General features: G+C 35.1%; 1 long non-coding RNA gene and 1 pseudogene across 15 annotated transcripts in view; one reads left to right on the top strand and one right to left on the bottom strand.

Moving 5' to 3' along the window:
• The window catches only part of LOC106506297 (uncharacterized), a 476,882-nt gene that overhangs the window by 446,673 nt on the left and 3,007 nt on the right, over positions 1 to 27,202 (bottom strand). The window lies entirely within an intron of this gene.
• LOC110256918 (small ribosomal subunit protein uS2 pseudogene) lies at positions 330 to 8,082 on the top strand (annotated as a pseudogene).

Genomic DNA, 27,202 nt, shown 5'->3' with positions numbered 1-27,202 from the left:
GTTTACTGAGTGCTGGTGTTTAATAAGTATTAAAGATTGCTAAAGCCACTGGAGTCTCCATTATGGCTCAGGGGTAATGAACCTGACTAGCATCCATGAGGATGCAGGTTTGATCCCTGGCCTTGCTCAGCAGGTTAATGATCCAGTGTTGCCATGAGCTGTGGTGTAGGTCACAGATGCAACTCAGATCTGGCTCATTGCTATGGCTGTGGTGTAGGCCGGCAGCTGCATCTCTGATTTGACCCCTAGGCCTGGGAACTTCCATATGCCACAGGTACAGCCCCAAAAGCAAAAAAAAGAAAAGATTTTGCTGAAGTGGGATAGAGAACATGAAGCATAAATTGGGTCAAGGTAAGCAGCAAGACTGAGTACTGTTGTGGCTCCATGTGGCATCAGACTGGGGTCCTGACATCACTGACCAAAGGCAGAACCAGATCAGAAGCTAGAAATGAAGTTGAATGTCAAAATTCTCATCAGAATTAAGGACATTTTCGAATTAAAAGCAGAAACATGAGATAGATTGAGACCTAGCAAGAAAACAATTTATTAGAATTCTATGGTCTAAAACCAGTGATTTTGATGTCATGATACTTTTGAATTAACAAGGCTGTGAATTCCTAAGGTGCTCAACCCACTAAAAGTCTACATAAAGCTTTAAAATCTATGAAGGCAGGGCAACATTTCACATTAAAAATTTTACCTTCTAAATTATGTTTAGCATAGACACACCAATACAAGTCTATTCAATATAGATAAGAGTTTATAGAATTATAAACTCATAAATATGGAAAGAAACTAAGAGGTGGAACATGTCCAACATCACTCTCAATCCATACAGGAATTCTCTCAACATTTTCAACCAAATTTATACAGCCTCAGCCTGATATATGCAGTGACAATGAGTTCATTCCTCTTATAGAAAGCTCAATAATCATCTTTGATCATCTACAACAACAAACATTTCCTGTGAATTCTTATTTGCCAGATACAAGTCTAGGCACCAGGGATACGAGCATGTGTAATTAATGTCTTCCTTAAATTGGATTCAATTCCATCTCTCTTGAACTTCTATCTACTGGTCTTTATTCCTACTCTAACACACAGAAGTACTAAGCATTCACTTTATCCAGCGGACCATTCCCTCACACATTTGCTTTGCAAAATACTCATAATCTGAATGGGTCCCATTTGCTGTTCTTACTATATAATATCTTAGACTAAAAACATTTCAGGTTTTGCACAAGCACTTCAGAAGCACAATCAGTTATTTTTTCACACAGAATATGGATACTTCTAACATAGTTATAGGTTTTTTTTTTAAATAGTTATAGAATTTGGCTAGGGATCTATTTAATGCATTCTAGTGGCAGAAGTAAACTAACATGTTTTAAGTACCATAAGATCTTAGCCTAATATGAAAGCAATCCAACAATGAAAAAAAAAAAAGCATTTTATTTTATTTTGCCTTTTTTTTTTTTTTTTTTTTTTTTTTTTTTGCCTTTTCTAGGGCTGCTCCCTTAGCACATGGAGGTTTCCAGGCTAGGGGTCTAATCGGAGCCATAGCCGCTAGCCTATGCCAGAGCCACAGCAAGGCAGGATCCAAGCCGAGTCTGCGACCTACACCACAGCTCACAATGCCGGATCCTTAACTCACTGAGCAAGGGCAGAGACCGAACCCACAACCTCATGGTTCCTAGTCAGATTCGTTAACCACTGAGCCACGACGGGAACTCCAAAAAAAAGCATTTTAAAGGTTAAAAACACTATTCTAATATGCTGTAATGTTTATTACTAGATTCCATTTTATAATATCATAAGGAGTGGACTAGAACATGCCAACATCACCTGACCAGGACTAGAGATAAAAATATAGGAATATTCTACATGTTGGTGACAGCTGGGCCCAAAAAAAGGTTAAGTCTCTCACAGGAGTGAATGTTTAAAGAATGAAAGCAAATTACATTTTTAAGATTAAATTTGCTAGGTAAATAAATCATTGCATTTAAAAAGTTGAATATGGGGGAGTTCCCGTCATGGCACAGTGGTTAACGAATCCGACTAGGAACCATGAGGTTGCGGGTTCGGTCCCTGCCCTTGCTCAGTGGGTTAACAATCTGGCATTGCTGTGAGCTGTGGTGAAGGTTGCAGACGCGGCTCGGATGCCACGTTGCTGTGGCTCTGGCGTAGGCCGGTGGCTACAGCTTCGATTGGACCCCTGGCCTAGGAACCTCCATATGCTGTGGGAGCGGGCCAAGAAATAGCAAAAAGACAAAAAAAAAAAAAAGTTGAATATGTATATTAAAGAGCTTTAACTATAATTTCTTTCAGTTTCTGTGGATTTTATTGTTCTGAATAACAAAAAATATGTACTTTGGCATGTTATTCTGTACCCAAACATTCTGCAAGGTCCTAGACTTCAGAAAGGTCCTAGACTTCAGAAAAACTTTGTAACACAGTCCTCAGTTTTAATTACCCAGGGATTCTCCTGGGGCCCTTGAAAAATTATTGGATGGGGAAATATTTAAGTGAGAATTCTACCACACGAGGGACAAGAAACATAATATTCTAATCAGATAGTGGAGAATCTCAATAAATGCTCATATTTCTCCCATTAGCAATTTTCTCCACAAGTATTTTGGCACTTGCTAAAAGAGTCAAGAGACAGCAAAAGGGCCAATTTGGCTGACGACATAAGATTAGATTTTGCTAACTGCCGAAAAAGAGGGTGGTTCAACCATGAGACTTGAAAATGATATATGTTGAGGATTTGTCAATATTTTTAAAAGCCAAGAAGACAAATGTTCCAAACAGGATTTCAAACAAGAATATATATTCACAACAATGAGAATTAGTTCTCAAACATAAGAATGATTAGAATATAGTAGTATTGGTTTTCAAAGATCACATTTATCAATAAGCTGTATTTTCTCTATGAACATGTACCATAAAATCAATAAAACAATGAAAGGATATTTTGGCTAGTAAGCAGGTAGTTCATGATCAAATGTAAACGGAAAGAAGTAGTGGTAAAAAATGCAAAAAAAAAATTCATAAATCGTTCATACTTGCCTTTTGGTGTGTTTTGCTCTAAAAAAAAAAAAAAATAGTAATAATGGCATGCCCAAAGTTCTAGGAATTCTCAGTACTTCAAACTATAAAATGCAGACAATTTGAAGATCTATACACAGACAAAAACATTTTTTATCATGTCTTTGACATTACTAATCATTACTACCTCCTTTACCCTTTCTAGGGTCAGCTTCAGGAAGTATGAACTTTCTGACATTCATTTTATAACATTTCAATTTTATAAAGATGGAAAGAAATTAAGGAATGTTCCTCTTGTTAGCTTCAACCCCAGCTGTTAAATACTCTATGCTCAGAAGATGTTGTACCCCCAAGCAATAGCAAAGTCCTATCCCCATCCACCTTGGGCTGACTTCCTATTATCTGTCACTGTGCTTTTGTTTTGTCTTGGGATCAGTGAAAAAAAATAAGCCAATACATCTAGACAGGTCTGAATAAGACATGGCTTAAATTAACTGCACAGAAAATGTGTACAATTAAAATATATGTTCCTTTTTCACTTTGTTAAACAATTAGCATCTATCCACTGACAGGCATTTTTGTTTGCTTTTTACCTCCATACTTTCTGGACTAATCTTTCTTCTGCATGTAGATCTAAAAATAAAAAGTATTACTCTCTTGAATGTTTATGACATCTTATCTTATTAAATCCAGTCTAGACACTATTATAGAATTTAAGGATTTCTATCAAGTGACAACACATACCTCTTTGTGTCATATCCCATCAAAATTCTAGTACATGCTCCTTGCCTCAGTAAGTCAGATTTAGATAAATTAAGATCTATGATAGTTTCATTGACCAGTGGGGAAGAAGAGCACACGCTACAACAGATAGGAAAATAAAATTAGGTCCCTGCATAAGGAAAATAAAATTGGGTCCCTGCATAGGAAAAAAAAAAAAGAAAAAAAAAAAAAAACCTTTAACCATCCAAAAGAGGTAGATATTATTCTATTTATTCACTTTACAGGTGCGCATCAACCGCCTGCTCCATACCAGACACTGATCTAGAAGCTGAGGATACACACATAAAGAAATATAGAAGCACTCTATATTTAAAGAGGGTTTTTTTTTTTTTTTTGTCACAATAGTGTTTACACAGCCCTGTACCCCTGTTGAAGCCAGAGTTTCAGAAATACCTCACAAAATAAAAAAATGAGCCTTAAAGAGGATACTGACTACCATATGAGGTGTACATACAATTCTCCAAGTTGCTAGCTTAAATGTTTTAACCTGGGGTTGTTTCCACTTGACAAATGCTTAAATAAGGAGATAAAAATCATGTATCCAAAATATTTCCTTCAAAACTTTTAATACTCAATTTCTGGTTTTAAGATATTTGCCTCACAAGTTTAATTTGCAGCATATAATATTGAAAACTACATGTACACTATATAATCTCACATATTAGAATCTAAAAATGTTTAATCCATAGAACCAGAGAACAGAATGGTTGTTGCCAGGGATTGAGGTGTGGAGGAAACAGAGAGCTGTTCATCTAAGTATAAAAACTTTCAATTTTAAGATGAATAGATTCTCGAGAGCTACTGTGCTGCATAGTGAATATAGTTAATATTGTTTTATATACCTGCAATTTGCTAAGAAGATCTTAAGTGTTATCACACACATACAGGTAACTATATGAGGTAATGGACATATTAATTAGATTGATTGTGATAATCATTTTTCAATGTATATAAAATCAAATTATACATTTTAAATATTTATTTTTTATTTGTCAATTATATCTCAGTAAAGCTGAGCAGGGGGAAACCTATATGCATCCCAAGCAAATGAGAAAACTAGTAGGATAGAACATGCTCTGATTATATCTTGTTTCCTCCAGGAAAGTGAACTAGCTGTGGCACAATTCCCTTTAGTAGACTGTTCCAAACTTCCTCTACAAATTGGCTTTCAATATTATGTGTCAGTGATGTCTATTCAAGAAGTGAAAAATCACTCAAGACAAATTTTATCAGCCATCTGGATTTTTTCCACTTTAATCCGCAAAAAATACACTGTGAAACACAATAAAGGCATGACTGCTGCCCATCTCTGCATTACACAATAGGTATTGCTTGCTTCACAGTTTACAGAAGTGTACCTCTTTAGAAATATTAGGAACAGTATGATAAGCATATGAAGTAACACACAAAAGACAGAGCACAAGCGTCCTTGAGGAAACTATTTTACTTTCTGGGTAAAATTTTTATAACTTTGAAAACGGGCTGATGTGGGCTACACTGGAACATCCTCTTGCTTCCTAATTTTATAAAATTTTCAATTTTCTGTCTTTCTGGGTTAATGAAGTTCTACTAGTTTCAAATTCCCCAAATAAAAAAGACAAAATATGTTTTTCTTCTTGCTATGTTACTTAATTGGTAAGGAGTACAAGCATGCCCTGTTTAAACGTAAGGATAAAGCAAACAAATATAGACAGGCTTTGCGTGAAAAGCCCCATTCTAGAAACTAGATCATCTCAGATAAATGGATGCATGTTGCCATTTGCCTCAAGTTAAAGAAATTTCTGTAGTGTGATGGTTAATATAAAAGCTCTGAGGACAACACAAGGCACAAATTTCAGTTCTTCCAATTATTAATTAAGTAATCAGAGATAAATTACTTTCTTATTCTTCACATTACTTGTTTCTAAATTTAAGACAATAATAGCACCTACATCACATCATTTTAGTAAACATTAACTGAGTTTTTACATGTAGAACATCAAAACAGTTTCTTGGCAAGTAAGTTCTCAATGAAAGTTATCGAATAAAACAAGCTTAATTGGGCACAAAAGCATAGCTGCTATTAAGAACTGTTAGAATACAAAATTTAAAGTCATTTCCCGCCAAGAGTAACTAAATAGTATTTTTCTATATGGACAAAGTTTAATAAAAATTTATTCTGAGTTCAAATAGCAATGTCTGGTTTTTAAGACACTATATAAATTTCTAGAGCAATTGAAATCTTTCATCTTTGGAGATCACACTTTTTTTTTTTCTTTTGTAAGTATTGAATAGACTACAAAGATTATGTTTTACTTTTATATTGGGAAAAAGCACAGAATTGTTCCTAATGACCTATCTGTTATTTCATCAAGTAAAAATATCTGAATGAATGTTGCCATGGACTGAGTGTTTGTTCCCCCCAAAATTTATGTGCTGAAACCCTAATCTCAATATGACAGTATTTAGAAAGGGGCCTTTGGAAAGTAATTAGGTCATAGGTTGAAGTCTTCATGAATGGCATTAGTGTCCTTATCAAAAGATGCCCAGAGAGTTAGCTCACCCTCTTTCTACCATGTGTGCATACAAGAAGTTAGCAGTCTGAAACCTGGAAGAGCGTCATCACCAAATTCAATGATGCTGGCACCCTTATGTTAGATTTCCAGACTTTAGACCATGGGAAAGATATTTCTGTTGTTTATAAGTCTTTCAGTCTATGGTACTTTTTATAGCAGCCAGACCCAAGAGCTTAACTAAATTTTGAATATGTTTGGAACTGATATGCTTAGTATACAGGCTGTGCAGCATATCTCATATTTACTAGGGACATAAAAACTTGGGAGTCACCTTAAAGAGACTGTCATTCATCATCCAAAGCAGATGCAACATTAGTTTATAAGGAGACTCCATGACTACTATAGGAGAAATGCTATTCAAAGTAAAACACCGTATACAAAGAAACCAATGAACGGTTTCAAATATAAGCTGCAAATAAAAAGTCAAAAGAACAAATATTCAAAATTGAAAGTACCAGTTTTTCTAAAGCAGCCTCACACATGGTATCCTCCAGGGTGAATACTAATGAAGATGTATCTACCTTTTTGAGCAACTTCAGAGCTTAAAATGTTATAAAAATTAACAAATGAAGTAGACAGTATTACCCTTATTTTACCCTCACTAACTTTGCTATTATTATTTTGCTACAGGTCACATTTAACACTACAAGGCTGTATAAATACAACCCTCTTTTGTGCCAGAAGTAGAAAAATGAATACTGATGAACAAAAGTAGTAACTGTCACAACCAAACCTTTCAAGATAAATGCCACCAAGTTTTCCCACACTACCCAGAGAGGAGTCCAGAAATTGTTATTCTGGATTCTCATAATAAAGTAAAAGGAAACTTTTACAAGGTCCTGAGCCCTTGATATCCCGCAAATAAAGGTGCAGGATTTCCTAAATTTTCTTGCAGCAGGAACGCACTTGGGTGGCACCAACCTTGATTTCCAAATGGAACAATCATCTACAAAAGGCGAAGTGAAGGTATCTACCTTGTAAATCTGAATGGGGAAGAAGCTTCTTCCAGCAGTTCGTCGCGACTATTGCCACTGAAAAGCCAGCTGATGCCAGCACCATATCCTCTAAAAATCCTGGCCAGCGAGCTGTGCTGAAATTTGCTGCTGCCACAGGGCAGTCCTGTTGCTGGCCGCCTCACTCCTAGAACCTTCACTGACCAGATCCAGCCAGCCTTCCTGGAGCCATGGCTTCTGCTTTCTACCGCGGGGAGTTGACCACCAGCACTTCACAGAGGCGTCTTATGTTAACCTGCCCACTGTTGTTGCCTAGTGTGACACAGACTCTCTGCTCACCCATGGGGACACTGACAAAATAGCAAGACAACATCAAGAGAGCTCACTCTGGAGTCTGATGTGGTGGCTGCTAGCCTGGGAAGTCCGGCGCGTGTGCAGCCCCATCTCGCGAGAACACCCTTGGGCCGTCAGCCCAATCCCTACCTGCACAGAGACCGTGAAGAGAGGGCAAGGGAGAGCAGGCTGTGACCAAGAGAGGGGATTTCAGGGGGAATGGGCGGCTCCAGCCTCCAAACTCACTGCTCCTGCACCTGAGGTCACAGACAGGTCTGAAAGTGCAGGTGCCCTCTGTGCCCACGGAGCAGTTCCTCACTGGAAACGGAGCCTCAGCTGCCACGGAGGAGTCTGCAACCCTCACTGCTCTGGCCACTGAATAGGTAGGAACAACATATGAGTGGTTTTAAACTGTTTTCCCACAGACTCAAACACAAAATGGACACAAAATTGACAGAAAATAGTCTCTTCAAAACATATATGTAAATATACATATATAATCTAGTTATATATATAATATACATGTGGATATATATGTAAATAAATGCCACCAATGTCTGTTTCAACTATGAAGGAACTTCAGGGACATACAGATATGATCTTCATTTCTGTTACAGAGTCTATTCATAGTTCAGTATGTCTCAAGTGGAGTTCCTAAAATAATGGCATCAGAATTATTCCAAGATGACTGTTTGAAATATATCTCAGGGTCCTAGCTCAGACCTACTGAATCAGAAACTATAGAAATAAAGGGTGCAAAATTTTTTTTAGATTTCCTAAGATTTTTATTTACCATACAAATTGGACAATTGTTTCCTAAACACATTATGGAGAATTATTCCTAAACACAAATGGAGAATTATTTCCTAAACACATTATGGAGAATTATTCCTAAACACAAATGGAGACTTATTTCCTAAACACATTCCTATTCTTCCTAAACACATAAGGAAAGCAGCATTTAAATCTTGCATATTATAATGTTCTCAGTAAATTGTTTTTTCTGTCTCATATGAAAACATCTTAAACTGCTAGATAAAAATTATGGATTAAAAACATGCATTAACTCTTGTTGCCTCCATAAACTGACCAGTCTAAAACTCAAAGATACAAAAGTAACTATTATTCAAAGGTATAAATGCCCAAATGTGAGAAAATGAGAGGAATTAATGACATCAAATTTTTGTAGCTAGAAAAAAAAGGTCAATAAGGGATAATTGACTCAGAGCCAAAAAAATCTGAATCAATCTGGTTGTGAGGAAAAGCAAGAACAAATTTTATGTGCACTGTAGAAAGTTCAGAATTTGAAATAATATATACCTCTTGGAGTGCCAAAAAATAAGAAAGGAAAAGTTAAATTGGATTTTTTTTTTTTTTTTTTTTTTTGCCTTTTCTAGGGCCCTTCCACAGGAACCTGGGAACTTCCATATGCACCAGAGCCACAGCAACGCAGGATCCGAGCTGCATCTGCAACTTATATCACAGCTCACGGCAACACTGGATCCTTAACCCACTGAGCAAGGCCAGGGATAGAACCCGCAACCTTGTGGTTCCTAGTCGGATTCGTTAACCACTCTGCCATGACAGGAACTCCAAAACTGGATTTTTTAAAGTCCACTTTAAAAACCATGGCAAGAATTTTGATAGCCTGTATCTTTTCTCCCTGCCCCAAAGATCCTTCTAAAATACAAAACAAAAAGGTGAATAGATAAAACTACATAAACCATGCCCTTCACAAAGAAGAAAAAAAAAAAAAAAAAACTTTAAAATAACTAAAAATTCTTTTAAAGGAAAAACACACCAAAATCTGATGAGTGATACACATGCTCCTATCATCATAAGTCTCTGCGATGTACAAGGGCATGTTGGGGAAAAAACATCCAAGGGCACAGAGAAGTGTGGAACTTGCCAGGGGGCTAAGATTGATCCAAAATCACCGTCATAGAAAGTTCACTCTAAATGTGAAACTATTAAAAAGTTATTCTGATAACATGAAAGCATTTATGATAGAGAAAACATTTAAATGTATGTGATTTGAACTTTCAGTCTTGGAAAGGTATAATTTCTGGAAAAGAAAAATGCAAAAAAGGAAGAGAGAAGCATACTCTGGCAATTGAATGATAAAGGAGAACATAGTAAAAACAGAAAATTTAAGGGTTTAAGACAAAATAAGGGACAAAAAGAAGAACACACGTAATACCTGCCCTATCACCAAACAACTAAAGAAACTCAATTTTGTTCCAAGAGAAAAGGAAACCACTGAATTAGGAATCTTATAAATTATCTCAAAACTGCAAAATGAATAGGATGGAAAAAATAGATATAGCAAGCTGTAACACAACAATCCAAACTAAAAATCAAACATACTCAGATAACAACTTTGAGAAGCATACAAATGACACACACACACACAAAAAAAAATTTTTGAATCAAAATTTTAGTAATTACAAAAATGAACATAAAAAGGGAGAAAGAAAAAGAGTGATTACTACATCTAGATGAAAAGGATAAAATGTTCTTAGAAATACACGAGACATCCAAGGGAAAATTGGGAATAAGAGGAATAAAAGAAAAGCAACTTAAAATGAAAAATCAGAAGAGTAAAAATGAGATAAAGCAGCAGAATAAATGGTCAGAGAAAGTGCTGGAAATAGAAGACAAAAGACTTTAATAGGTATAAATGAAGTCTATGAAAGAAAAAAATAACAAACCAACATAACTACAATAATACTTAAAGTTATATTCCAATAAAACTTTCAACAAATATACCTGAAAAGACTGTACCAGCCACATGAGAAAATTAACCCAGACCAACCGACCACAAGATGTAATCTAGTAAAACTTAGACGTCAATGATAAAGAAAAAAAATCCTCAAGTTCTCCAAGCCAAAGATCAAATAAATTACAAAACAGCCAAAAAATTCAACTAGTATATAAGATTTCTCAACTACAACAACCACAGCAAGGCAACAATGGAACAGCATATTTTTTAAAAAGAAAAATTAATGAAACAAAGTGCAAACCAAGAGTTTTATATTATCCGAGTTGTCCAAATATTTAAGTTGCCCAAATATTTAAGTTTAACAAAAACTTAGAAAGTCTATATCCACAAGCCTTACTTAAAGAATTTTTTGGAGGATGAGGATCTTCCAAAACTTATAACTGGGAAAAACTTTAGCAAAAAGATAGTAAGCATTTTAATATTTATAATTATAGATCTAGGGCTAAAATGAAGACACAAATATGAATAGAAGGTAATATATTGTCTTGTGTGAAAAATAAAAATGGAATAAAAAGGGAGGGAAAGGGGAAAAAAATAAGCTCATTGAGTAATATATAGGCAATAGGTAGAAGGAATAGATTTATGCCTTTTAACGTGATAAAATATAACTTAGTCCAAAAGTCAGCATCTTATTGAATGAGGAAACATTTAATGGCAATTCTTCTAAGAAAAGGAACTAGTTTTTCTTCAACAGAGTATTAGAGATATAGAATGCATCTAAACAAGAGAAATCAATTTGAGGAAAAGAACTAGTAAAGAAAATATTATAGTAATTCTGGAAAACCCAAAAAATCAATGCTAAAACTAGTTCAAACAATAAAAATTCAACAAAGAGGTAGGATAAAACAGTAAATATATGGAAATAAATATACATATATGCAAATATCAAATTGCATAAAAGTAGAAAAGTTATGGCAAAAGAATATTAAGTATTTTTTAAAAACGCAAAATGTATAAAACAATAAGAAATTTATATAGCTATAGTGTAATCTTGAGCCCCAAAAAAGTATTCACTATTCTTGGGTGGGATGAGTCAACATCATAAAAAGATTACTTGCCTCTGAGTTAACTCATAAATTTAGGAATAGACAGAAAAATATTAAAAGGAAAATCTATGAGGGTCTCTAATTGGGTAAGATATTAAAACACACTAGAATGTCTCTAAATGAAAGAATGTGGTACTAACATGAATAGACAATCAGACCAGTGGCATAAATTAGAAAGACCCAAACATTATTGGGAGACATTTCTCTGTGTGTCTTTTACATTTCTATATGTCAAATCGGCTTCTATTTCAGATGATCTTTTGAAGGTGTTTATATAGCAAAGAGCTTTGGAAGATAGATGGTGTCTTCCAGGACAGATAACAGATTTGTTTCTTGACCAGGAAATTAATGTCTCATACACAAATGAATGGACTTGAATATAATGATAAAAATTTATACTTCTGGCAGTGTTTGGGAATGAGTCAGTGAAAGATAAATAGAAAATGAAAGCAAACTAATGTAATTGCTGTTTCAAGGAAAATAATACATAATAAAGGAAATGTTATTCAATAAACTCTTTTGTAAATGATATTTATAAAATCACAAAATCATAATCATTTAAATAATACATGTTGGTTTAAACAAATCAGTGTCTACTTAATTAAAGCAATATGTGTGTACTATTTTGATTAAGACTTTAAATAAAAGCAATTTATGGATGAGAAAGCGGGTAGAGAGGCCATAAGCTAAAATTATTACACAAAAAAAGCAAATATCTCCTTATAAAAGAAATGTTTTCTAAATAGAGCATAAAGAATGAACTTTTATTAAAATCAGGATCTATATATTTTTAAGGGCTATTTCCATACACAACTGTAATAGTATGTTAGTATGATCTCTTACAAACATTTAAAAACATGTATTAAGAATCTAAAGTGTTTACTCATTTTACTCATTAATGCCATTTTTATAAATTTACTATTAGAACACTATGTTAGAATAACAGCAAAAAAATTAGAAAAAATCCTCAAGGTAAAGGAATAATATAGTAATTATAGCTTTCTTGATGAAATTCTATGGAATTATTTAATATGATTGAAAAAATGTCAAGTTATATGGAGTATACTTGTGGTATGTTTTTAGAAATTTTATTATAATATTCCTGTACCTTGAGAAAAATATATATGCAAACAAGAAGCCCCTCCCCCAAAATACTATACTTGCAATGTAACCTGTGTAATATCAACCCTTTCCTGGTAATTTAAAAATATTACATATTATTACTCATAATCAAATGAGATCTTTTATTGCAAGTAAAATTTATTTCTCCTATACTTGATTGTTTAGAATAATCTCCCCTGAACTACTTAAGCAAGATTTCAGGTATAAATTTTTTTAATTATACATTTTTTAATCTTTTATGCCAGGGTGATTTTTTATATTTTTTAAATAGAACAGCACATGGCATCAAAAGAAGGCACTGACCAACTGTAGCATATGATAGCTATTAAGCAGTATGACTGTACTCACCTATACCAGTTCATTATCAGTCCAGCCTCTAGGTAGGATAAACATACAACTCTTGTTTACTTACGATAGTCCTATTTTATATCCTTTCTCCTGGAATAATTAAGTGTACACTTTCATTCTCAAAAACGTCCTGGCTAAATAATAAATTATATTTTTTCCCTGACTTGTATATACAATGACAAATGTGATTTTTTTTGGCATAGCAACTACCGTAGCTGTACTTTTGTTAACTGGATGGCAAATATTTACGTTTGATCCTTCTAGCATATACCAGGGATGAAAATTTCTATTTTCATTAACATCAAAAATCCTGATGTGCATTCATGCCCATACCCAAGACCATTCCAACTCTGTACAAAGTAGACAATATAAGAAAATTTTCACACAGAATCTATAAGAATCCTGGAATTTTGTAGTTGAAAAAGAATATGATCAAAGCCTTCTCTTCTGCAAAGTATAAAGATACAACTCACTTGGCCAATTCTAAAGACAGACATCATATGTTTCTTCCTATTAGAAGAAATCTAAAATGACTCCTGGGGAAATTTGTGAGCAGGCAAGCCTCTCTGAGTCCAGTAGATTGTGTGACCCATAAAATGCACTCCCACACAGCCAAAAGTGGATAGAGGGAATACAGAAGGAATCACAGAAAAGGCAAAATTTGAGCCAGGGTTCCAAGTATACATGAGGTCCACAGTGAGTGCAGGAGAGTTTGCCAGAGGAAGGCTGGCTGCCTCCCAAGAGGCCTCACAGAGTGATATTCTTTACCTGAGTAGATTCACCATGGCCCAAGAACTGGCCTGGAGCTTTATACGCCTAGTAACTTGATTTTGTCAGCATTCCAAAAGTAAATCCACTTCTCAAGAACAAGCTTACATTTCCAGCTCCCAAGGTAGATAAATAAAACCAGAATGTGACTTAATTTACATTGTGAAATAATTGTTACAGGGACTAAAATACTTGAAGTTCATATGAACAACACATTTTGTCCTTGTAGGCACAAACATGGAAAGATAAATAATAATCAGAAGGTTGTTTAATAAATGTGGAATCAAAACAAAGAAGTTAGATGAATCCAAATTTTAATGGCATTAGGCTCAGACAGCTGATGAATTCATCTTAAAATAGGAATAGGCTTGCCAAAGTAGTCAATATACTCAAAGTCTGTTGGCTAAGTATCCTTTTCTCCTGGGCAATGATTGGATGGAAACTGCCAAATATGCCTTCATGACTTTATTTTTAAAGGCACTCATGACTAACCAACTTACACCAAATTGAGATATTCTTTCTTTACATGTCTTAATGTTCTGTATCAAATTGCACTCAATATACAGCCAGTAAAGCCTTGTTTCTGTCATGATTTTTAATAAAATTTTAGGTTGTATAAATTATAACATACATGAATATGTTTAAAAGGGAAAACTCCTTAAAACCCCTTCAAAATTTCACTGCCTTTCCCAGAAATGTATACACATATACACACATGTGTACTTAGATGTATAAGAAATTGCACATTGGTTTCTTTCCTTAAAATTAAATCAAATCCTAATCCTAACTTTTCACTTATTTAAGCTGGAAGAATGTTTTTAACTCTGGTAATTGAGGCCTGTCTGTCCCATTCTCACCTCAGGTTTCTCAATTTTGGTTCTTGCTTCCACATCATTTTCATGGTAGCCCCTGTCCAAGGAGTGCCACGCCTTCAAAGTTCTGAAGGAAGTTAATTGTGGAATCTCACAACATTGAAAGTCCCATTTCACCAGGATTCTTGAGTTCACTGGGTCTACCTGTTCACTTCTAATACCCTTTTGATTTCCACCCTCCCTTGCCTCCCTCTTTACATTTCATGATTCATCATTTTAACCATTCTTTGCATATCCTTGTGGTTTTCATCTCCCTTATCCTGCCTTCATTCTATCTCATCTGGATGAACCACAACTGTGAAAGCCACCAATTCTACCCTTGCTAGTTACACATAGGTAACTGTGCACATAAAAAAAGAAAATTTTATTGGCCCACTTAATTATCACAAACCTCAAATAATCTATTGGTGCTGTCTGGTGACTGCACTACCTTTTTTAGTCAATTCACATTTTATTCCTCCAAAAGAAATTTCACCCCTTTCTTATCTTGAAATTTCAGAACCTCTAATATTACCTTACTCTTAGCTGACCATTCTGTTTTTACTTAGAACAAATAAGAATCTCTAGGAGAAATATTATTATCTTTCACCATTAAATCTACCAACTTGTATGTCTTTAAGCTCAAACTGTATTTTTCATTCTATTAGACTGGATAAAAAGCCTTTATCCCTAAGACCCAGTGGTCTGAATATTTGTTCTCATTTCTCCTACAATCTCGAAGCACTGCTTCTTGCCATTCTCCTCCTCTCTCGCACATTTTTTCCTCCCTGCAGATCATTCCCATTAACAAAAAAATGCTCCATTTATTTGTTCCCATTTTCAGAAAGGAAAAAAAAACTTACCAGTATTATTTATATATATGATTTTCACTTCCTCTCCTAACTGCACCCTTCCCTAAAACAGTTCTGTTCAAGTTCAAAGTCATACACATATCCAACATTCGGACCTTGGTTTTCATCTAAATTGACTTCCAAGTATCATTTGTCACCACTGATAATTCCCTTCTTGCAATTCACTCCTTCATGTGCTTTCATAACACGGTTTCCTTAGCCAACAGTCTGTACCAGTTATTGGCTTTGCCAGCCTTCTTCACTTAATCTTCCTAAATCCTACATATTGAAATGATCCAAAACTTAGCTCCCAAGACTCTTAGCAAATCCTGCCATTCTCTATAATTTTTGTGTACTATATAATTTCCAAAGATAGGTACAATAATTCCTCCTGTACGATCTTCCTTTTAGTGACATAGTTTTATCCCTCTTCCCCTCAAGTGTAAATATAAATAAATATGGACTAGCTTTGTAACTTCCTTTGATCAACACAGCATGATGGAAGTTATGCTGTAGGATTTCTGGGTCTAGGTCTTAGGAGTTTCCTTTTTGGTTCTCTTAGTCACCATGTAAAGAATTTTAGTCTTGAGAGTTCCCACTGTGGCATAGCGGGTTAAGGATCTAGTATTGCCCTAGCTGTGGCATAGGTCACAGCTGTGGCTCGGATTCAATCCCTGGCCCAGGAATTTCCATTTGCCATGGAAATTAGTCTAGAATATTGAAAGATGAAAGACCCCTATGGAAAAGCCACAGTGAGAACTAGTTACCTTAGCCAAAGGTCATTACCAGTTCCACAGGGAAAGGGGTGTGTGTGTGTGTGTGTGTGTGTGTGTGTGTGTGTAACCATCTTCCAGTTCCAGCAGAGATTTCTTCCTGAGTGTAGGCATGTAAATGACCCCAGACATCTTAAGCATGATCTAGAATAAGGGGAAAGGTTTCTTAAACTATAAACAATTGTCTGCTCTGTTTACAATTAAAATAATTTCAAAAGAGCTTTTGTTGGGGAGTTTAGATCTTTTTACTTACTGGATTGTGACGCAGAGAATGTATTGTGGGATATGAGTAATAAGAAACTTTTCTTTGAACTGAGAAAATAATGCTATCAGAGCTGTCAATCATTTCATTATCTTAGCATCAGGAGAGAGATAAGTAAAAAAGATTTTGACAAATGTAAGAGAAAAGCAAGTATTCAAAATATAAAATGATAAATCAAGACTGTAAATAGATTTTTAAATTTTTATTTCATATTGTTTGAAATGAGATTAACACTTTTATCAACTAAAAACCTCACAAATTATATTTAAAAAAAAAACAAAGTGCTTATATGTCTATAATACCCTATTGTGAGTCCTGTCATTTCTTAAATTTCTATTCAAACAAATTCAGCCATAACCAATTATTGTCAATCCTTGAATTTAAAAAATTCCTATAGCTGACAGTTTTTGCTGAGAAAAACCAACTCAAAATTAGTGAAATAGTTTGCTTATTTATGGATTAAAAGCTCACTTCTTACTCATTTTAAAACTAATTGAAAGTTAACACTTTGTGAGTCCATTCGTCTTAATGTCTTCATAACATATTGATTAAAATATTTCCTTGAGTTTTTTTTTTTATAAAAACACATAGTTTGAGATAATTCTTTGTCTTGCCCTTTTATTTTTCTTTAGTATAAGATATTTTCCAGCATGTTGACAGTCCAGATTGGATTCCCCAGAAAGCAGACTGAGACAAACTTTAGCATGCACGTTTAATAAGAAGTGTTCTTATATGCCATGGGTGTGGCCATTATTTAAAAAAAAAAAAAAAGTTCTTAGAACCAATAGTTGTGCAGAGGTGGGAGGGTCACAACTAGATTAGGCAGTGAAAGAGTTGAGCTGCAATGCAGTCCTAACAGCCTCAACTGATTCAAGTGGGAATTTTCGAACCATATAAAGAATCTTCAAAAGGTCTCATGTTTGGCCAGAATGAAAGGTCTTTATATTCCTGCACCTATTTATCATTATGTGTGAACCAGGACAGTCATGGGCCCACTCTTATACCTCCTCTAGTACAGAAATGGTACCTCCTATAGTAAAAAAGGGTACCTCTGGATGGACATGATATGATCAGGATTCCACACTGGTAAATCAAAGACTATGTAAACCTAACTTAGATAGTAGTGCCAGCTAAGATCCTATAGGTAGGAGATGAAAACCCATTCCTGAAATGTCTGTTCTTATCAGAACTAATCATTGGCCTTTCCAGAGAGGAATGATAATGCTGGTGTTGTTTACTTGTCAAAAAATGGCCAGATAGTGTCAAGGGACAGTGCCATAGCAAGGATATAGTCTTGGCCTCTGTCACCAACAGAGCAGATATTTTCTGGCAATAGCAGGTAGACAAATTTCAGTAAGCTGGAGCTGTTGGATTCATGCGTAATGTCCATCCTATTACTCTGCTACTTTACTCATATGCTGATGGTGACTGATGAAAAATTCTGGCTTATGGACAAGTGTTCTTTTATCTACTTTGGTTTTTAGTGCCCCTTTCCTTGTAGGTATTCCTTGACTAGAGTTAACACTTTTTTTTTTTTTTTTTTTTTTTGTCTTTTTGCCTTTTATAGGGCTGCTCCCGCAGCATATGGAGATTCCCAGGCAAGGGATTTAATCAGAGCTGTAGCCACCGGCCTATGCCAGAGCCACAGCAATGAGGGATCCGAGCCACGTCTGCAACCTATACCACAGCTCACAGCAACACCAGATCCTTAACCCACTGAGCAAGGCCAGGAATCAAACCCACAACCTCATAGTTCCTAGTCAGATTTGTCAACCAATGCACCATGACAGGAACTCCTGGAGTTAACATTTGATATGAAGACTTTCAAACTTCATACCTACGTACATATGTACAACCAAATTCCTCTACCCTAGATCCCTTTGTCTTCAATTTTCCAATATTTTTCTTTCTAGGTTACTAAATTGCTAGTCAAGCCATTTGCCACTGGCCATATACTCATCTCTATGTGTAGAGTCCACATGAATATACACACAGCTATGTGTATGAGTATGTATATGAGTCTCTACATATCTAACCTCAGGTCACTTCTCCCTCCACACAAACCGGATAACCAGATTACCACCTACACCTCTATCCATTGAAAGGCTTTTCCCCATGCCCCACTGGGACTGAGGTACAGCTGTTATCCATTTTCAACCTACACCCATATCCTGATCCAATCTCTGAGGCAGGACACCTCTAAGATGGCCCGCAACTATTTCTGTCTCTACATCACACTCTTATGTAACCATCTCTCCCTTGAGCGTTCCCTTGATTATGGGCACAAACTATGAACTATTGCTTCTAAGCAACAGAATATGATAAATGTGATTGATGATATGACACTCTGATTAGAATATATAAAAGAGTGACTTCTCTCTTGCTAGTTGACTCTCTTTTTCCAGTTTTAACTGAAAAAAAAAAAATTGCCATGTTCAAGAAGCCTCCACAGCAAGGAACTGAGGGTAGCCCCCAGATAACAGCCAGCAAAAATCTGAGGTCTCTAAGAACTAAATTCTGCCAAAAAATTCAAGAATGAACTTCAAAATGGATCCTTCCCCAGTTGAGCCTTCAGGCTAGACCCTAGCCCTGGACAATATTTTCAGTCTAATGAAAGACTCTGAAAGAGATGATTCAATTCAACCATGCACAGATTTTTGTACCACAAAAATTGGGAGGCTGTACATGTTCATTATCCTATGCTGCTAATTTTTGTGGTAATACTTTATGTAGCAATAGATTAATAATATACTACCCATGAACTAAATAAACAGCCTATTTAAAAAATAAAAGTAGAAATTTTACTTTGTAGAGAATATAAAATATGATACTTCCTAAAGGTTTTTCTTCTAAATTTGGTAGGAAATAAAAGCCATTATAGATTTTATTACCCAGGTGGGATTTTTTCTTTTTCTTACTGGTTTAAAGTTCTCTGGTTTTAGTATATCAAAAAATAAATAAATAAAAGATAAAAGTGAGAACAGTTATAATGGCATTTTACTTTTATAGACAAGTAAAAATTAGAGTTTAAGCTAAGGTGTAGCAATAAAAATGAAAAGAGAAAATAAGATAAGCTCAATGAAAGAGCTTATGTCTCAATATTCAATTGGCAGTTTAAGTGTGAGAGATTAAAGAGGGGAAATAGTTTACCTGATGAGTCATGGATGACTGGGAAGTTGCTGGCCTGCTAACAGAATGAGGACAGCAGAAAGAGCTGTTGGCTTAAAATTTTAAATATTGCTTAATTTTGAAGAACTAACCATATATAGAAAACTTTGTTGTTGCTATTCTGTAATCAGAAAGTTTAGAGAGGTGGATCTGGACCCTAGGAGATACTGATTTAGTAGATATCAATAAAGCAAAAATAATGTAAAAGAGAAACGTGAGGAAGAAGAGATTTGGTAAAGGAAATAACTTGAGAATTAGTCCATATGGAAGAAAAAATGAGATGTGAAAAAAGGGGAATAAGGGAATAATCAGAATAATCAGGTTGTATTGCATGAAATCTAAGGGGAAAGTTAAAATCAAAAAGGTGGAGCTAAAAAATAGAATGACTGAAAATTTTTATTCACCCTGGAATTCACAAAAGGATTAATTTCAAAAGAGCAGTAAAGAGTAACTGGCTTATCAGGGGTTAGAAGGTAAAAAATGACGCAGCAAATGTCATTTTTTTTTTTCCAAAGAGCAGTTTTATGGAATAACAGATTAAAAAAGTAGAATGTGGGATGGGAGTCAGATATGCAGAGGGAAGAGGAGCTTTGAAGCCAGGAGATAGGAAGTTGCATTATCTTTTGTCAGCTTCCACTTCACAGTCATAATTAACAGGAGATTGGGCGAGACAGGGCTGGAGTTTAAGAAAGGTAGAAATATTTTAAATAGCCACTGTGATGAGTAAGAAGGGACATTTAGAACATCCTTAGTAGCAGTGAGAATCCAGCATCATTTAAATAGCACATGTAACTCCTTTGATTGCAGCTGTAATCTATTAGATGACCACATGCTCAAATAAAACCCCAAAATGGTAAAGTGTATATATTTTATTTGATTCCCCTTTTGTTTATCCAAAGTCCACAGACAATGGACAGGAGTATCCTATCATTTAATTCAGACATTACCTTATTTGCCATTCCTGGCTCATACAATGCCTTAGCTCATACTGTTCTCTCTGCCTGAAGTGAGCCTGCCCCCAAATTAAGTATGACATAATTTATAAAGTCTCTCTGCCACCTATTTCTCAAACACCATAGAGCTGATCATGTTCTACATTACATGGTACCCTACACTTGAGTAATATATAAAATCTGCTAGAAAAATACCCTATTTTCAAATGTATCTTAGAAAATGTACATCAAAGAACACTTTAGAAAAAGCCCAGTTACTGAAAGTATAAGTATGAAATAAACCCCAAATAAATAAATGTATGTCAAATTACAAATATCGCAATAGCTGTTGCAGAACTACAAGTCAATTAATTTATTGATTAAGGATTTCAGCATTTTGGGGCTAGAATACCACAATACCATCCTAATTGTTCTCAACAGCCTCTATGAATTTCAATATATTTTACTCATGTAACATACCACCTTTATATAAAATATGAATGTCACTTCCCTATTAAAAAAAAAAAAACTCCATTGTCTGGTATAGAAGGTTTTTCAATGCAATTTGACTTTGGGGTTCCTTTCCCACCATCATTCCAATCAGTCTATGCTCCTGCCATACATCCAAAGCATTTTTAAAGCAACCCATGCCTCGTATTTCTTCAAATACCCCCCATCACCCATTCAGCCTTCTGAACCTGAAAAATTATAACATCATTAAGAAGTGGTACACCAGTCACGTCAGTGAATCCTTTTCTGAGGCAACTTAGTCCCTCCATTTTCTGCATTCTATTATCTAACTCTAAAAGAGCACTTACATTGTAATCATGTACCGTAACTAACTTTTTGCACCATTTTCCCCCAATAGACTGGACATAATATAAATGCATTTAGTAATCAATTCAAGTTTCTATTTTATTAATAACAGAATACAAGCATACAGATGATTACAGTAATTTAATTTGCTCAACTGAACCCCAACTTTATGCCTACCTTAGGAATATGATGTGGGAAACCCTTTACAGAACTTAGAGTTTAACAGAGTGGAATCAATATACAAACAAAACAAAAAACCTGCATAAACTGACAAATTATTTTTACATGTTAAGAAAAAGCATAATGGTACTTAAACTAGTTTGGATAAATCAAAGAAAGTCTCTCTCTGTAGCTGATATTTAAGCCAAGAACTCATGGAGAAAATACTTTTTTAATTTATAAAAGGAATGGAGTAAAACCTTCGAAGTAGAAGTAACAGCATATACAAACTCCTAAGGCAGAATAAAGCTTGAATACAGGAGAGAGAACAAATGTTGTTAAAGTTGAGAATATGTTGAGGAGCTGAAGGAATGGAGAGGTATCCAAACCTATAAAATTAAGAAATTTGTCCACCAAAATAAGAAATTTTGATTTTACTCCAAACAAATTGGGAAGACATTCAGCCAGAAAATGTGTGTGTTCTAACTTATACTTTAAAAAGTTTCTCCTACTGGCCTTTGGAGAATACATTAGAAGTGGCAAGAACAGAAAAAGGGAGAATGAGAATATTGTGGCCATTCAGGCAAAATATGATCAATTTAAACTAGAGTCATAAAAGATAGAATAGTAGAGACATACAAACATTTGAGGTGTGCTTTCTAGAGGATGAGAGGTTTTGGTAATGGAATAGACTAGGGTTTAAGGGAGAGGTAAGGACAGAATCAGATCCTGTATCATTAATTATTGTTCCCCTTATGCCTTATGTAGGACGTGTGTCTGTGCCTTACATATAAGCTGTGACAATAGAGTAAAAATTTTTAAATGTCAGGAAAATTATCAGGATATGTGATCAATACTATTCTTAAACTGAGAGGAAAAAATAGTCCCTCATCTCTCTCTCTCTCCATGCAACTTTCAATTTCGTAGTCAGGCAAACTTGATCTGTAATTCTGCCTATGCCTTTACATGACATGACTTAGCTAGGCAAGCTACTAAACTTCTGCTACTCAAATTCATTATCTAAAAACCAAATAAAAATTTCCTATGTGCAAGTGTGTCATCAAATGTAAAGGATCAATATACATTAAGAACATAATGCAGTACCTTGTATATGGTAAAAACTTAATTCTTTCCAGTTGCAGATGTTTCTTTAAAAGTCCTTTTGCATCATTATGTACGTGTATACTATGAGTTTCATCTCCCTCAGAGAGGCTACTGTTCCCTGATAATAAATCCATTACATCTCAGAAAAGTCCTGTGGTTAGTATATAATTATAGACTCAAAAGCTAAAAGATTCTGTAACAACTGCTTCAAATAATGATTTTATGTTTTAAAGGCACAACAGACTATCAAGATATACTGGCACATTTTTGCATTGTACTGATTATTAAACATGTTACAAGAAGTACAAATTGTCTTGGAAACAAAAATATTGCAATATATTATCTTAGAAGTCTATTTCAGTTCCTCAAATATATTCATTTATTTTCTCTTTGTATATGAAATTGTCAGATTATAAATATCCCTATTATACTTCTATTTTTGCTACAGCATTTGTTTTTGGAACCAATAAAGACCTAAAAGAAAATCAATCTATACTAGCACAAAGCACACAGACTTAGCATCTGTCACAAAAGGAAAATAGCACAGATGACAGCACGTACAATAGTAGGGACAGAAGCATTTTAGGATATTTCATTGCTCATAAAATTTTGAATAGAGTAGAGTACACAAACTGTCACACTTCCATACAATGCCTTAAAATCTTTATGCTTTAGGATATCTGGCATGTCAGGGTAAAATCAGAAGAATGACTACCATTGTGATCAAAAGAAATGATAAACACAGAGTAGCTTCCCACTTTCCTCAAAAAAGCAATTCTCAATTTAGACAAATCCAAAGGTAACTGAGATCTCAGGATCAAGATGGCAGAGGACGCTGAGATTACCTCCCCAAACATACATCAAAACTACACCTACATATAGAAAACCCTTGCTGAAATCCACCTGAGAACTAGCAGAATGGCTCTTCCACAACCAAGGCTGTAAAGAAAGGCATAAGGGAGAAGTGATTAATCAGTATTTACACCCCTAGAAGAGAACTCAGAGGAGGAGGGGGATACCACAGGCTTGGGGAATCTCCTTAGGGAGCAAGGGGTTCAAACCACATATTAGACACCCCAGATTTGGTGTCTGACACTGGGAAGATAGGTTCCTTAGCTGGTTTGAAAATCATTGATGTTTACCAAAGGATTACAAGAAATTGACACCCCATCTTTGAAGAGCATAGGCACAGACTTGCAAACAGACCAGGCACCTGCTCCAGCACCTCTTGCTCCAACACAGCTCCCAAGGTGAAGGGAACAGAGCCAGCTCTGGTCCCAGCACTGCTTCTAACCATGGCAGAGACTGCCGTTGCAGGCACAAGTGTCCATACATACACTTAAGAGGAAATGAAACCAGTTCAGTAGTGTGGCTCCAACCTCTCTGCTGGACCTAGTGTCTAACCAGGGACATAAACTGAAGGAAAAAGTGAAACCAGCACAGAAATGTAGCCCCAAGCCCTTAGACTCTGGCCACAGTCCCAATCAAAGCAAAGACTGCCATCACACCCTAAAGAAATCTACACTCCTGCTCCAGCCCCTTGGGCCATGACCCCCACCTCCACAGGGTTGTGACTGCCATTGAACATTTATGTCCCAGTCATACCTGATAATGCACCTATTGAAAAACTCAAAACCAAGGTAATAAGACTGCTAACTGAATTGGGGGATTAATAAATGAATACAATGAAAATTTCAGAAAAGAACTAGACAAAATATAAAAGGGAACCAGTCAGGCCACATGTAAGAGAATGAAATTAGAACATTCTCTAACACCATATACAAAAATAAACAACATTGAAAAGACCTAAAGGTAAGACAGGAAACCATAAAATTCCTAAAAGAAAACTTAGGCAGAACACTATTTGACATAAATTGTAGCAATATTTTTTTTTGGTCAGTCTCCAAAAACAAAGGAAATAAAAACAAACAAAAAAAATGGGACCTAATTAAATTTAAAAGCTTTTGCACAGCAAAGAAAACCACTGAGAAAAGAAAAAGACAACATTCTGAATTAAAGAAAACATTTGCAAATGATATGGCTGACAAGGGGTTAATATTCAATATGTGTAACAGTTTACGCAAATCAACAAGAACAACAACAACAACAAAAACTGATTACAAAATGGGCAGAAGACCTGAATAGACATCTTTTCCAAAGACAATGTACAAATGGCAAACAGAATTACAAAAAGATGCTCAACATTACTAAGCATGAAGGAAATGCAAATCAAAACCACAATGAGATATCATTTTCAGAATGGCTATCATCAACAAGAATACAAATAACAAATTTTTGTGAAGATATGGAGAAGAGGGAGCCCTTGTACACTGTTGGTGGAAATATGTATTGGTGTAGCTATACTGCCGAAAACAGTATGGAGGTTTCTAAAAAACTAAAAGATGAAGCTACCATATAATCTAGCAATTCCAAAAAAACCAAAAATCACTAATTTTAAAAGATACACACACTCCAATGTTCACAGCAGCATTATTTGTAATAGCTAAGATATGTAAGCAATCTAAGTGTCCATTAACAGATGAATGGGTAAAGATGTGGTATATATACACAATGGAATACTACTCAGCCATAAAAAACAATGAAACTTTGTCATCTGCAACAACATGGATGGACTTGGAGGGTATTAAACTTATTGAGTCAGTCAGAAAGACAAATGCTATATGTTTTCACTTATATTTGGAATCAAAAAATAAAGTGAATGAATATAACAAAACAGAAACAGATTCACAAACACAGAGAACAAACCAATGGATACCAATGGAGAGGGAGTGGGTTGAGGGGTAAGATAGGGAAAGGGAATTAAGAGATACAAACTGCTAGGTGTAAAATCGGTAAGCCACAAGGAGCTAATGTATAGCACAGGGAATATAACCAATATTTTATAACTTTTTATATACTATCAAATCACTGTTAGTATACCTGAAACTAATATTGTGAATCAACTGCAATTCAAAATGAAAGGTAATTTTAAAAGACAGGATATGCAATGATTAGGCTCAGTTTCCATTTGATCAAATGATACAAGTGTCCAGGTGTCAATTCCCAGGGTAAGGTAAACAATGTCCTGCCTTGATTGTCTGCCTTCTTCATTAATTGTACCCTCACTTGGAACATATATGATTTGCACTGCTGCCCCCGTGAGAGGTCTCCTCCTGAACTGGCCCCCGCCTCAGTCCAAATGAAGGGGAATCCAAAGCAGTGAACTTCTCCACCCAATCATGGAATAATCATATGCTCAAATACCAGTCTTTGTCAAACTTACATATGGAACACTATATCCTTGATTCCTATTCCAGAGCTCAAATAACTAAAATGTGTGCTTTCCTTCAGAAATGTGCTTTCCTTCAGGAATGTTCAATATAAAACTGAACACCAAAGAAGGAAAACTGACAGTTCAAGTCAGTTGCCAACTTCAAACTCACTACTTTGGATCTAGTGTCATTGACCAAATAACTCATCGACAAATTATTGTTAATCTAAAATATGATCCTTGCATGTGACCATAATCACATTTAAACAATGATACCTTTTCATATAAGCATTTCATGTATGACAGTCTCTAGCTTCCACTATTATAAAAGTGATTCGGAGTATTAATAATATTCCAAAGTTCATTTGGGCAAATCAACATTGTCTCCATTATAATGAACTGTAATTTCCTCATCGGTAAAATTACATGATCAAATTACATAATCTCTAAGGTCCTATCCAAAATTAAAAATTTTAAGTTTTAATTTCCAAGAACAGAGGTGAGGGGATCCAACCTTTATCTCTAAACCTAGCACTGAATCTTTTTTCCCCCAGAGGACTTAGCTTTTTTAAAATATACATATTAATAAGCAATATGCTTACAGCAACAAAAAGTGAAAATTATCAGATGCTTAGTTGCTCAGAAGTATTTCAATTCATACAGACTAAAAAGCAAAGAGCCACCTTTACAATAGAATTAATCCCATTAAACTACAGCAATCAAAAACATACATATATACAGATTGGCACATCTGCCTCCATGAAACCTCAGTATTTGAAGTATTACATACTGTTTTAAACTTGGCCCAGGAATAGTGATGTGAGATATCCTTAGAGAAAATCTATTAATATGAACATATTCTTAACACACCCAAGACTGTAACTGATCTCTTTCAGATCACAGCTGGCCTTCTGCCACAGGCTAGTCTAGAAGTAAAGCAAATACTAAAACAGGATAGAAAGAAATTTAAGAAGGCTAGGCAAGAACACATTTTTTTTCTCTCAGTGCCTGAGATTCTTAGGAAATCAAATAAACTTGTTTTCTGATTCAGTTATTACAAAAAATACTTTGGAAAACAATTCTACAAATAGAAGGACTGTCAATTTATATTCCCTGATAACTCTAGCTCCCCACTTTGTTTCCAAGTTCTTACAAAAATCTCATCTAAGGTTTAACAAGTGTCACAATTTACCTTGGTTTAAAGAGTTTTGTCTGCTCTTGTTCCCTTTAAACTGCGGATACTTATAAATATGACAAGAACAAATGGAAGAGTTGAA

This window comes from Sus scrofa, chromosome 15 (genome assembly GCF_054392235.1).
Source record: "Sus scrofa isolate SSC_HxYL_T2T_F1_AM1 chromosome 15, Sscrofa_HxYL_maternal_Yorkshire_Landrace_v2.0, whole genome shotgun sequence".
Taxonomy (NCBI): Eukaryota; Metazoa; Chordata; class Mammalia; order Artiodactyla; family Suidae; genus Sus; species Sus scrofa.
Note: the sequence above shows the minus strand (reverse complement) of the source record. Positions and strands in the feature narration are given on the sequence as shown.